Here is a 14,399-nt window from a genome sequence, read left to right as displayed (position 1 = left end):
AAGGTCAGAGAGAGAGGGAGATACAGACTCCGAAATAGGCTCCAGGCTCTGAGCTGGCAGCCAGCACAGAGCCCGACGCGGGGCTCGAACCCAGAAACCGCGAGATCATGACCTAAGCGAAAGTCAGACGCTTAACCGACTAAGCCACCCAGGCGCCCCTGCATAAATATCTTTTAATGATACCACAAGGCTGGCTGTGCATGAACAATTGCAAATTTTCAAACAAATGCTCTAAATTCAAAGGAAGAAGGGACTGGTAAATATAAGGGAGGATTTATTGATGAGGAAACCCTGAAGTGTGATGTTATAGGATGTATAATTTGGACAGGAAGAAAATGAGGGAGACTCAGGAAATGGACTAAACAGGATGGCATTTAGACCAGGCAGGCATATTTAAGAAGAGTAGATCCTTTGGATGTAGCAGTTTCCTTTTGTTTTGAAAATTAGATGGAAACACAAGGTTGCATCCTGGTTTAGTGGCAGAAGTGAGACCCAGAGGCAAGTTTGAGAATGTGTAAACAGGAACTACCCAGTCAGACCTAGGGTTTCAGGGAGCTCCCCAACAGCTACATTGTCATAGGGAAGTCCCACTTGGTGTGGGAGATGGGTGAATGTCTTTTCATGTCTTTCTGAAAGTCAGATTTGTGGTTCAGGTTTACTTGTCACGGTGAGCCGAGGACAGGGTACCAGCAAGGGAATAATGAGATGACAGAAGTGATTCCTGTCCTCCATTCTACCAGATATTCAAAATGTAACCATGGGCGAGTCTCTCCCTCTCACCCCTACTCCCTTCACAACTTCTCTTATAGTCTAGACTGGCCATGAGGATTTAATGAGCTAATTTCAAGGAAGTGCCTTGTGGGTTTTCAGGACCTATGTTAATGAAACAGTAAGGAAATAAAGATAAATTTGATAATATCCACTGATAATCATATCAAGGAAAAAGCAGAACACAAATCTAGCTTTCAGTCCCATCTCTTCTTTCTTCCTAGCCCCAACACTATCATCACCTCCATAGGCAGTGATTCCTCACCCTTATGACAGACACTGTACTAAGTGTCTTATAAGCATTGTTTCAGTTAGCCATCACTGCAACTTCATGAAGTAGGCACTACTAGCCATCCAAGTTTACAGATCAGAAAAGAGAATCCTAAGGTTCCCTAGTCCACAATGATCCAAGCCATGCCTAGAACCCAACCCAGATTTCTCTAATGTCAAAGCCTATGTCATAAACCACTTTGGAATGATCTTCCAAGTTTAACCACAGAGGTCCTGAGGCCAAGAGCCAGCTACCTACAAGCTGCTCCTTACAACCTGGGTTCCAGGCTACTCAGAATGGTCCACTGCTGTCACCTTCTCCTGTGTTACTACCTTGGCCTCTAGGTGCCTCCAGTGTACCTTCTTGGTAGACAATATGTTCATTTTAAAAACTAGAGAGAACAGAAGCACATATTAAGTAATCTTTTGGTTACTGACGGCCTATCATTGTGCAGTGGAAGGAGCCCATGCTAGAATGTCCCTCAGAGAAGTTTCTGACTCTGACTCAACCACTAACTTTCCAGGTCCCTTCAGACAATAGTTTAACTGCTTTGAGCCTTAGTGTTTTCATCTATAAAAGAGAATATTTCCTACCATTCCTACTTGCCAGAATTCTTATAAGGATAAAATTAAATGATAGATATGGGGTAGATTTGTGAGTTCTAAAGCACTGTGATGCTAACCTCTGTTCCTTAACAGCAGCATAACGGAGAAGTGGAATGGAATAGAATGAAATGATGTAGCAAAACCACACTTGAATTCAAGCCCTACATAGGCCATTTAAAGCCAGTTGATATTATTCAAGTGAATCCCAGTCTCTGAGCCTTTTTAATCCAATAACAAGCAATGTAAAATCTACTTTGCAGGGATAAAAATGGGAAGTTGCTTAAGACTGAACACTATAATTCATTTTAATATTTGCCATAATTGATTACAGTTAGAAATTAACATACATTATTTTTTTTATTATAAAAAAAACTTGTTAGGGTATATTATACCTTGTCAAATAGACTCAAGGTGAATGGGTCTCTTTGGGAGGCTAAGTAACTCTGTGCAAAATACAAATAACCTGTCTTACGGGGAGATGAGAAGGTTGAAGAAGACACATCAGCCCAAGAGGTAAAACCTCTTTTTAGTGATAGAAGGGCTAACAAAACTTAAGGATGGAGGCTATTAATGATACAGTTAGCTCTGGGCTAGGCCAGCTCCTGCTGTTTCTCTTGGCAGTGAGTGCTGGATCTGCTTTCATCATTCATGGCCTTTTCACCCTTGGAAGAAGAACCAAGGCAGCTTCTTGCTGTGAGAGGCCCAGGTAACCAAGTTCTTGGAGTAAGATCAAGACTTTCTTACAATCTGTCATGCCCTCTCCTTTTATATTTAACTGGGCCTGGGGCTTGCTCAGTGTTTTAGTCTGGAGGCCCCTATCTTGCACGGAATGAAGCGAGCATAGCCCTTTACATGTCTTCAGTCTCCAGTACCTCCAAACTGCATAAAAAATGATGAGGGAAGCTGGATGTTCTGAAAGTAAACAAGGACTAAGAGACAGCAGGTAAGTTACCACTTAAGAAACCAGTGTATATAAGTCTTACATGGACTTTGGGAACAGCCCCATCATTGTCTAGCTTTGCATTTTTATGGTGTTATATAACTCTCTGGGTTTCAATTTTTTCACCTGTTCAAAGAGGACAATAATGCCAACCCCTCTTGGTTGTCCCGAGAATTGTTTGAATTAATGGATAAAGAAATTAGTGTAGCAATTAACTCATGTTAAGTATTTAAATACAGTCATTTTTTACTGTTGTTTCTTTCCTTTTGCAGATCATAGAAATACATGGGGATTTTGCAGAGAGCTTGATCTGGTTTGTGCCATTGTGAAGAGTTTTCTTTTGCACTGATAATAGACAGGAGGATTTGCTAGAAGCTGTGGGGAACACAAAGATATTTAGTTTGTGGCCCTGTCTGTAAGAAGCTTCAAAGCCAGCTGGTAAGAGAGAGCATATGCAGAGAATGAGATCTGACAGAAGGAGATGCATATGGGTGCCTAATGCGTGGCCCAGGTGGCACGTGCTGCAGGAGCTAAAAGGTGGATAGGTTACACACTGTGAAATGCAGTTGTTGGAGGCCTGAGGTCAGACAGACTAAGTTTGAATCCCAACAACACTATTTGCCAGCTGTTTGGCCTTAAATAATTATATCACTACCATGATGTCATTCTCCCCAAAATAGGTGAGCAATTGCCACTAGCGGAGAAAGCCGAGGTGACACATATGAAGTTAGAATATGGAAAACACTTGCAACAGTACCCATCACTCAGTAATTGCTCAGAAAATCTTATAACTGTCATTGTTATCTCTATTCCCAACTCTTCCATGTGATTTCTGTGCACCCTGCAGACTTCATAAGGGCTTTCCTAGAAGGCAATTCTGATCATATCACTGAATTTGACAACAATCCTGCTGATTCACACTTGAGTTCAAATGAGATGGACAAATTTCACATTCTCTGCTTTTTCAGGATGTTCCCTTCTCCTTTAAATACCCCTCTCTGTGTTCATTCAGCTATTAAGCCAAAATAAACATTTCCTCTCCTGTAAATGTGTCTGAGCTTTATTGACCCTTTCAAGGAGGACCTCCTTGGTGATTCTTCTTTCCTCCTTTCCTCCAGCTTTCTGTATATACTTCCCTCATAGCCATATATGTATGAGTGTTAGTACTGTGGTTGGTGTATATTAAGTGCTCAGAAAATATTTGTTGGGTAAGTGGATAAATGAATGAGTGAATATATTTAATAATTGAATAGTTTCCAGAAGAATTGCACCATATTAGATGTTTTCCCATTACTACAAACTACATAAAAATCCACTGTCTTAGGTTAAGTTTATGAATTATTTTAAGCTCAAGGTAGAAAAATTAGTGGCTTCTTAACTTGATTATATTTTACTTTCTGGTGAACAAAAATAAGTACAGCTTCATTTTATTTGGAACTTGAACACGTTGGCTAGAGAACATGCTGTCATCACGTCTTATTATAAGTAGGATGAACTCATAGAGCTTCTCAGGAGAACTCCAATTTATGCCTGTTATTCTGGATTAATTTTAAAAAGCACCTTCTTCCCTTTCAAAAATATTCTGATTTGGGTGATAAATTATAATGTCATTCTTATTATAAAGAGGTTTACTTTTAATGTTATAACGAAATTAGAGAAGACTGCAGAGTAAGGAAGTCCAAAGGTAATTAATCCTGTCTATAGACAACATCCCAAGGGCAGACTAGCATCATTTACATCGTACAAAGTATACAGCTTATCTTCCAAAAACATTTATTAAGCGTCCTCTGTGAACTACTGTGTTTTATACTGCTCTACATAATGGTCTGCTTATTTTCTGCTCACACACATTCTCTTCCTTCTTCCTGTTTCTCAGACCTTGGCCACAACCTACAGACACAAGCTAAAGATTCAAAATAACTCTCTTCAAGGTTTAAGTCAGAGAGATTATAATCACATTAATTATGGTGAGCTGAATAAATGACCCCACAAGGATATTTATGTCCTAATTCCCATAAATTATAACCATGTTATCTTACATACCAAAAGGGACTTCACAGATATGATTAAATTAAGAATCCTGACACTGGGAGAGTATTATGGATTATCTGGCTGGTACAATGTAATCAAAAGGTTCTTATATGAGGGAGGCAGGAGGGACAGAGTCAAAGAGATATAAGGATGAAAGCAGAGGTCAGACAGGAGATAAGATGCTACACTCTTGGCTCTCAGCATGGAGGAAGGAATCAAGGAATAGAGGCAGCCTACAGAGGCAGGAGCCAACAGGAAACCAATTCTTCTGGCAGGAAATACCTCTGTCAATACTCATTTTAGCCTTGTGAACCTGATTTCAGACTTTGACCTCCAGAGCTAAGTGAGAATAAATGTGTGTTCTAAACCAGTATCAAATTTTGTAATTTGTTATAGCAATAATCAAAAACTAATATAATTAAAACTGAAAAAGAACAGTGTATATGCTAACATAACTCAAAATTTCATGGGCATTTTGCTTCAGATTTGGCTGGATTCAATGTCACCAAAAGCCTTTCTCTATTTATTATTTCTGCTTTATCTGGCTGGTATTTCCCACATAGAAGCCTAGAATCTCTACAATAATATTCTTACACCTGCAAGCCTTGTAAAATATAATGTTTCATTCCTTGTAAAATAGACAAAACTCCTAATAATAACTTTACTTGGTTCAGTTTGGATTATGGGTCTATTTATCACAGTGGGGGAGGATTTGATAAGGTCACTGTCAGTCCTAGGTCATATGCTCACCTTTGAATCTAGAGGGAGATGGGGGTCAACCCAGTGGAACCACATGAACTAAAGTTATAAGAAGTTTCTGGGAATTCTTGGGTGGTGTTATGAAGATATTGGAATATGATGATACTGGGTAGGCAAAATCCACAAAAGTCAGTACCATCAGCCATGTGAGCATCCTTGTGTTTGAGTAGTAGATTAATTGTTCTAATGCTAGAAAATGTCCATGTCTTACTACAGTAAACTGTATTCCTTTCTAACTCAGCAGTCTAAGGCAAATATTGCTGGTTGGGTAGGTTTTGCTTATTTTTGTTTTTGCTTTACAAGACCTTCTCCTTTAAGTGGCATGTCAGGTTCTAGTGTTATTTCCACACTGTGGCTCTATTATACATATCTACAAGAGTTCTTTCCCATCAGACAAAAGATGGTTATAAAGGATGGAAGATCAACCATGGAGATATTTATAAGGTGGGTTCTGAAGATGAAATTAATCATTTCCATCTGAATTTCACTGCTCAGAACTCAGACACACAGCTGCACTTAACTATAAGGAAACCAGGAAAGTCATTATCTATGAGAGCAAAAGAAAAAGAACTGTTTGGTTAATTACCAACCAGTCATTCCTGTAGACTTCATTCCATTGTAATTGGTATCTTTCTATCTCCTACAATCAATTTCTATACTCCAGAGAAGTTAACCAGTGTCTCATTTGTAATGGAAAGAGATAGTAAAGACAAGGGAACACTGATAGTTTCAGAAATAGGAAGGGCCACAGTTTCTTGGATCTTAGCCATTGCTGCTCCAAGGATTGGCTATTTGGCAGCCTTGCTGCTGACTGCTTATAGCCAGCAGCCAGTGGATTCCCTGTCCTTGTCCCCCACCAGGACTGGCCCTATCTCAGGGCCAGATGAGTGCCTTTTCTACCTGTCACATTTTGTCCAACTCCATCCCTAAACTTAACACAATAGCTCCCAATTTTGTTGGTCATTTACATATTTGGTTTTGCTGCAGGAATTATTATATCCTTATTTTCCTACTTTCAGTAAATTTTTATGGTAACACTTCCTTTCTTATTTTAGTTAAAAGTCTTTCAACACCTCAAAAATAATCCTAATTTATCACTTAGTTATAAACTTATTTTTTTTCAAGAAAGATTTGGTTAGCATAGTCTGGGCTCTGAAGTGTTTCTGTTTTTACTCACGTTCCAAATAAAATCTGTGGAACTAAGAAGGTGGGTAAGCAAGAGAGGAAATGTGAGGTAGAGAGTGGGGGAAAGTGGGTGAGAGGGATTAGAAAAGCAGGAGAGAGAATGTGGGTGTTTTCTCTAAGCCAATGATGGAACTTCTCCAAAGGAGGAGAATGAGAAAGGGGAGTAGGAAAACATGAGGATAACAAAAATCTGGAGAATGAGAACAGTCAAGGGGCAATGTCATAGGGAAGCAACATTCTGAAGATCTCTGTGAAATGATTCATTTGCCAGCAAAGGATACAGATAGGCTAAAAGAATAGTTTTGATAGTGTTGTGAGTTCTCCATGAGAGATCTGATTCTTTTATTTTTCCAGTAGTAAACTGTAATTTTCCTCAAGATTCTCCAATAAAAGTTTCATGGGGGAACTATCCTGGAGACTTCTGACAACTAGCAAGTGCATGTATACATTCTTACCAATTATGCTATTTTTATGAACATTTAATAATAACTCACTCTGAACAGGGAGGCTCTGAAATTTTATTATGTTTTATATTTTCATTGTAGAGTTGCAACACCTGTATAAGGCCTTGCTTCCTGCTTTCAGACAATTGATCAAAAATAGGTTTTCTCTATCCTGAGCAGTCTTCACAGCCTCACACTACAGGCAAATGAAGGGTCAAGAAAAAGTAAATGAAAAACAAGTGATAACTGAGATAAAAATGGGGAAAGATATAAGTAGAATAGGGACCACAAAGGGGCCTTTTACAAGAGCATTTATTTTCACCCAAAGCCACTGATATGTTAGCAAGCTTTTATTGAGCATATATGATTTCCCTATATGAGCTTTACTGAGGATATCATGCAAGAATTTTTGTGAAAAAAATAAATGCAGTGAATGCTGAGTGACAAAGGGTAGGTACAGATTCTCAGAGGCTGTGACTGCTCTAGTAGAGTGCCAAACAAGAGAACTTAGGAGATATTTCCTAAGGAAATAAAAACTGAGTTGGGCTTCAAAGGCTGGTTTCAACCTGAGAAATACATATAAGGGATGAGGACACGTTAAGAAAGGAAAAAGAGAAAAGAAGGTCCGAATCATAGAACCTATAGTATATGAGCTTAGATTGATCAGGAAGACGGTGATAAGAAGAATGAAAAGAAACAAAAAAGCAGATGAGACAAGAAAAAAAAATAAGGAAAATGATAAATAGATAAATGATGAAGAAAACTGGGAGGATGGAAGGAGAGAGAGAAAGAAGACAGACACAATTTCAGAGGTTGACAAATTTCTGCACTTGAACCCACTCTGTTGGTCTCAGAGAGCCTGATACTGCCACAGGAGAGCCCTCATGACTGTACTTCTCTGTTGGCTTTCCAGATGGGTTGTGGGCAGAGAGCTCCAGACTGACTTGGTTGTGAAGTCTTGAATCACAGTTCCAAGTATAATAGAAGATATCTTATAAGCCTTAAACATCGCCAAGTAAAATGAGAAAGTTGAAACAGGAATATATAAATTAATCCAGTAATAGGTGGGAGAGTTTCTGTATCACATTACATTTCCTTTGAAACATTCTACTACTTTTTAATAGCAAAATTCTTAATATTTAAATATAGGCCATGACAATTTTCTTCTAGTCCACAATGAAATAAATAGGAGAGGACTTGTGTGATTTGTTTAGCATACTAGTTAGTAATGCATTTGAAATTTTTTTTTAATTTTTTTTTTACTTTTTTTTTGAGAGAGAGAGAGAGAAAAAGAGACAGACTATGAGCAGGGCAGGGGGAGAGAGAGGGGGAGACAGAATCTGCAAAGTAGGTTTCAGGCTCTAAGCTATCAGCACAAAGCCCAACATGGGGGTTGAACCTGTGAACCATAAGATCATGACCTGAGCTGAAGTCAAATACTTAACCAGCTGAGCCACCCAGGCGCCCCTGCATTTGACAGTTTAGTTACTATAATCAAGATTTATCTCCTGTCTCAATTAACATTTATGTGGGAAAGAAAAGACAAAACTGATGTATCTATTATACATCTCTTTTATAATATCCAAACACCTTAACATGGCCTCTTTAGTAGTTTTGCTCTGCATTGATTTAGCTAAAATGGAAGTATATTTCCTAGAATACTCTCTCTGAAGGCTTTGGCTAGGATTATTCATGAAATACATGAGTAAGATTTGAAAGGCAGACATGAAAAAGCAGTGATATTTACACTTGGAAAGTTGACATAAGGTCAGGCACTGTTGCAGTTCATTTGCATTGAGAGTCTTAGTTCTTTCCTGTGGTTTGTTCTAGTTAATGGCTCACAACAAAGTCTCTATTTACAGCCATCCAGGCAGAAGAGTGGGAAGGGTTCCAAATTGACTTCAGTGCCTTGAAGCTGTCTCCTCCTAGGACAGGTGACTTTTCTCTGGGGAGACAATTGTTTAGGATGTCATACTGACTCCACATGACCGGGCCATATTTGACAAGGGAATGGACAAAAAGAACAACTTCTGCAATAAGGCTTCGATATTTTCCAATAATGAGGTGGAAAAAAGTTGTGCTGTAACTCTTTCTAAGAGAATATATGTATTTTCTCTTAATTTTGCCAGCTTCTAGATGAATAGATACCCCTGTCAGAGATGGTTGACTCTAAAACAGTTTAGAAATCCCCCATTCAATTACATTTTAATTCCAAAAGCTGGTTAATTTGGCTAACTGACTCTCACTGGTAAAATGGAAAAAATTCTAAAATGCAATTTTCACATATAAATTCTTAATAACAATCATTAATCTCAGAAAAAAGAAACTCAGGTTAGAAAAAAAAAGTGCTGTCATAAAGAGATAAGCTTCAAAAACATCTTTTTATTCAAATTGTTTTGTTACATATTTAGTATGAATGTGCTGAAATAAAATTCTGCACATGAAGATCAACATGAACATGAACATTAAAAAGAATCATATTCCACCCATGTAAAATTAACTTCTGTAGATATTTTAGTTGGATTTGAGTCCAAACAATATCACCCATCTATATATACATTTTATATTAAAAATAATCTTGTGCTATTCTGTAATGTTTAGTATTTTTTAAAAAACATTAAAGTTGATAGATTTTCACATTAATGATTGTACTCCTATAATATCAGAGGCATACATTTAAATAAGTAAATATGCTTAAATATAAACCATCAGTTGCATTGGTCTGTAGTTTGACCTTTTTAAAATTTTTTAACATTTTTATTTATTATTGAGAGACAGAGAGAGACAGAGCATGAGCGGTGGGAATAGGAGAGAGAGGAATACACAGAATTCCAACCGACCTCCAGGCTCTAAGCTGTCAGCACAGAGCTGGATGCAGGGCTCAAACTCACAAACTGTGAGATCATGACCTGAGCCGAAGTAAGCACTCAGGCACCCCTAGTTTGCCCTTTTTGAAAGTTGTAGCCAACTGGATGGCAACAATGCCTTGTTCACTTGGAAACATTTCTTCAAGTCTTTCTGTACCAGCAGAATGTAGGTGTCTTTCCTCAGGTATAAATATCCTCCTATATTAATGATACAATCTCTGATGAGCAATGACTTTCATCATTTTCAGGAAAAGACAGTCTAAGATAAGCTGATGAACACACTAACAAGCACAGAGAAAAGAATCAAATTGAAAGAGTTTTTAAAAAGATTATACTCCTGGAGGTGTGAAGGGCTCCCCACCAATTGTCACTCTTTTTTTAAAACATTTTTTAAAATTTATTTTTGAGAGAGAGATAGAGACAGCATGAGCAGGGGAGGGTCAGAGAGAGAGGGAGACACAGAATCAGAAGCAGGCTCCAGGCTCTGAGCTGTCAGCACAGAGCCCAAGGCGGGGCTCAAACCCATGAACCGTGAGATCATGAATTGAGCTGAAATTGGACGCTCAACTGACTGAGCCACCCAGGTGCCCCCACCAATTGTCACTCTTGATGGGAGTTGAATTCTTGATGAAATCTCCGTCTGTCTGAAGGCATTAGAAGAAGAACCATAGCTCTAAAAGGCTGATTCTCAGGGAGGTTATAAAAGGAAATCTTTCTGGGGCTACACATTAACTTCATACCAGATAGTTCATGATTTAAAACGTTTGTTTTTTTATGGGGCATCTTCCCTCGTAGAAGCTACCCAACTGGGCTACAGATTTTACTGTCATTGGGGTTTCACTTTATATGAGAGTAATAAATGCATTCCTGAGAAGTTGGGGATGATTTAGATTTATAAAATGTCTGAATTATATTTAGGATGCACTTGGATAACTCAATGTTTAAAGGAGCCATGCAGTTAATCCCTTGGAAACTTAAAGAATCCTTTGGTTCTGTGAATAATCATGGTTCTTGAAACCATGCTGAATTGTTTGTTCAAGATCAAATTTTTATATTGAAGGAGTAGAGTCTGTTAGTTTTCTCTCAGGCGAATTGTGTCCATTAATATTTATCAGAGTCTTTGTTTTAAATGGTGAGTCTGCGTTCCTTTTGTGGCTACCATGTTTCTTTCCTGAAATGTGATTTTTAAAGTTATCATTATTAATATCATCCTAAATATTTTATATATTACAATCATATTGTAGATTATATCTAAGAAAATCAGGAGGAAAAATGGGAGTCAAGAAAATGCATCAGAGCTCTTGAGGGGGGTAAGATTAAGAACCAACTATGCAAAACCCATTAGTATATTTATTGACTTTTACATTATTTGCTTCAGGTAGGAAAAAAAATGATGAGAAAAAAAGAAGACTGGCAGAAAAGTATGACAAAGAAGATCCATCTTTCAGGGAATTGTAATTTATAAATTATTTAACAAATAATTGGCATTCTAGATTTTTTTATGGAGAAAACTTCAAAACAGAGAAAGCCATTTTAGATTTTTCTCCCATTATTATTATAGAATTGTGCTGTCATAAATACTAGATTTACACAGAAATAGGTCACATTTTCCACTAGCCCATTATGGAGAATGTAAAGTATTGATAACATGAGAGTTCAAGAAAAAATGTGCTTGAGACAGTATGGGCCACATCCATCACTGCAGTCAGAACAAAGCAGGAAATACTTTATACTATTTATTATAATATACTACTAGCAAAAATATATAGGACAATAAACTCTTTGGTATAAATATATATTATAACAGTCCCTCCCCAAGCTACATCAGGAAAAGAGAGATAAACTGCTAGCTGGGAGTGGGATGCAGATATGTGCAGGTCATATGTTCTTCTCCTTCTGCATGGTTTCATCAGCAATTGCCAGAAAAGAATGAAACCATACTGCAAGAGTCTTTCTTCTAATCACTGTGGGCTTTAGACAGTCACCAAGTTGCACTTGAATCTAGGATGACTATGAGTCTTCTATGACCACTCTACCACCTGTCTTTAATACTATGAACATATTTCATTTAACATACCCATGACAGCAATGACTATACATTCAGTAGTATGAGTGTTCTACTTTATCTGTTGCTGCTACTAGGCTATGAGTTCTGTGCATTTAGTAGGGACTCTGTTTGGTTCACCTTTGTGAATCCTGTCAGCCAGACTGGGGGCCATGAAAGCAGATACTGGGAATGAGCAGTTGCTTTACATCAAGGGAGAGCATGGACTCTGGAAGCCTCGAATGAAGATGAGAGTCAGAGCAATGCACAGGGTCTACTTCAGGTCCTTTGGCAGGACATGTGACTGAGCATTCCAGCCTGAAGGTCTGGTGAAGCTGATCTCAGGAAGAAAGCAATGCTCATCTTTTGGGGCCATGTGCTGCCTAGAGACTAAGATTATTGTAGAATTTGAGGATAGCTTGATTTAAGATTCATTCCATTTCAAATGTTCTGCATCATTCCTGACAGGACCTTATGGGCAACTCCTTTATGATAGGGGCTGTGTATTTGATGTTCTTTACTGGATGGACCCCAAAGTCTGAAAGACTGATGTGCACTTGAAAGGCTTTGACTGCAGAAGGAGTAACCAGAGTAATAAAATTTTTGTTTCATCCTTAGCCTCAATTAAAAGTGCCCCAAAAAGCGAAACACAGACCCTGGAAGCTCATATGATCTGGCTTCCTCATACACTTGGAACACAGAAACCTCTGGTGGTGATGTTTAGTATCGTTTAATAAGATGCCTTTTTTTTTTTAAATTGAAGGCTGGAACTAGGACAGTAATTTTATATCTGCTTGCATGTTAAGTAATCCTACATGTATTGAATATATATACATATATATTCAAAGCAAGTTGCCACCTGACATTAAAGAGATTCCTCTATCATAGTGTGAATGAAGAGAAAAGCACATAGGAAAAATGAAAAGCTGAGGGGAATCTCTCTCTGGGACATGCAAATAATGAGATTGAAGAGTTTGTAGTTTTGCTTTCCATGTGCACCTGTCAACCTACACTGTTTTCAGTAAGTAAAGAGTATCAGAACAAGGAAATAGGCAAAAACATAAAGAAGACATCTCATCAAAGAGATCTGTGAATAGCCAACAAGCATATGAAAAGACACACAACATCATAAGTCATTAGGAAAATTCAATTTAAAATCACAATGAAATACTACCCCACACCTGCAAGAATGGTTAAAGTAAAAAGAGACAGGGGGTGCCTGAGTGGCTCAGTCATTTGAGCATCTGACTCTTGGCTTCTACCCAGGTCATGATCTCACAGTTTCTGAGTTCGAGCCCCACATGGGCTCCATGCTGGCAGTGAGGAACCTGCTTGGGATTCTCTCTCTTCCTCTCTCTCTGCTCTTCCCCTGCTCTTTCTCTTTCAAAATGACTAAATAAACTTAAGAAAGAGAGAGAGAAACATTGGAGAGGATGTGGAGAAACTGGAGTCCTCTAGTGAGAATGTGAAATGGTACAGCCACTTTGGTAGTTTCTAAAGCAGTTAAATATAAACATCATATTAACCATCAGTTTCTCTTATAGATGTCATTACCAGAGAAAGGAAAACTTATGTTCACAAACATTATGTTATACTTACAAGTTCATAAAGCATTATTCCATGTAGCCTAAAAATGGAAATAACTCAAATGACCATCAACAAATATAACAAGTATAGTGTATTTATTGGGTAGAATACTATTCGGCAATTACAAGGATAAAGGAACTCATTCAAGCTACAACATTGATGGGTCTCAAAAAATATTGTTAGCTGAATGAAGCCTGATGTAAAAAAAAAAAAAAAAAAGAAACTTATTGTATGATTACATTTATATGATATGTCTAGAGAAAGATTATTTAAAGAAACAAAATATAAATGGTTGTCTGATGCTGAGGATGGCAATGAGGAGTGAATGCAAGTCAGCATGAAGAATCTTGGGGGTGGGGGTTGGAAAGGCTCTAAAATTAGATTTGATAAAAGTTGCATAACTATAAGTTTTCTGAAAATCACTGAATTGGATATTTAAAATTCGAATATTTTATGACATATAAATTATACCTCAAAAATATATATTATTAAAGAAAATATCTCATAATTCAAAAGTTTGTAAAACCAGAAATTAATACTTTCTCTACGCATACTAAACCAAATGTTTAAGTTTAGTGCTAAAATGTTTAAAATATACTAATACACACAAACTACATATCTATGTATACATAAATTTAAAGTATACATATATTTAGAAACACTGAGAACTTTTCACAATGTTTTTGATGGGTTTTGCTTCAAGATGTTTAGAGCAGTATACCAAAATAAATTTAACATTAAAAAATTGGCCACTGTTCTTCTCCATGCAATTGTGTCTTATTCCATTATTATTTTCAAATTTAATAACAATTTTATGTAGTAAACTAACACACTATGCTGTCCTTGGAACATGCTCAATGATACTTGTGTATTCGTACTAACCGTTCATCTGGCAGTTA

General features: G+C 37.5%; 1 pseudogene; it reads left to right on the top strand.

Moving 5' to 3' along the window:
- Positions 1-2,201: 2,201 nt before the first annotated feature.
- Positions 2,202-14,399, top strand: part of LOC120220596 — a 110,723-nt pseudogene continuing 98,525 nt past the window's right edge.

This window comes from Hyaena hyaena, unplaced genomic scaffold (genome assembly GCF_003009895.1).
Source record: "Hyaena hyaena isolate Hyena2069 unplaced genomic scaffold, ASM300989v1 scaffold_711, whole genome shotgun sequence".
NCBI classification, from domain to species: domain Eukaryota; kingdom Metazoa; phylum Chordata; class Mammalia; order Carnivora; family Hyaenidae; genus Hyaena; species Hyaena hyaena.
This window is presented reverse-complemented; position numbering and strand designations above follow the sequence as displayed.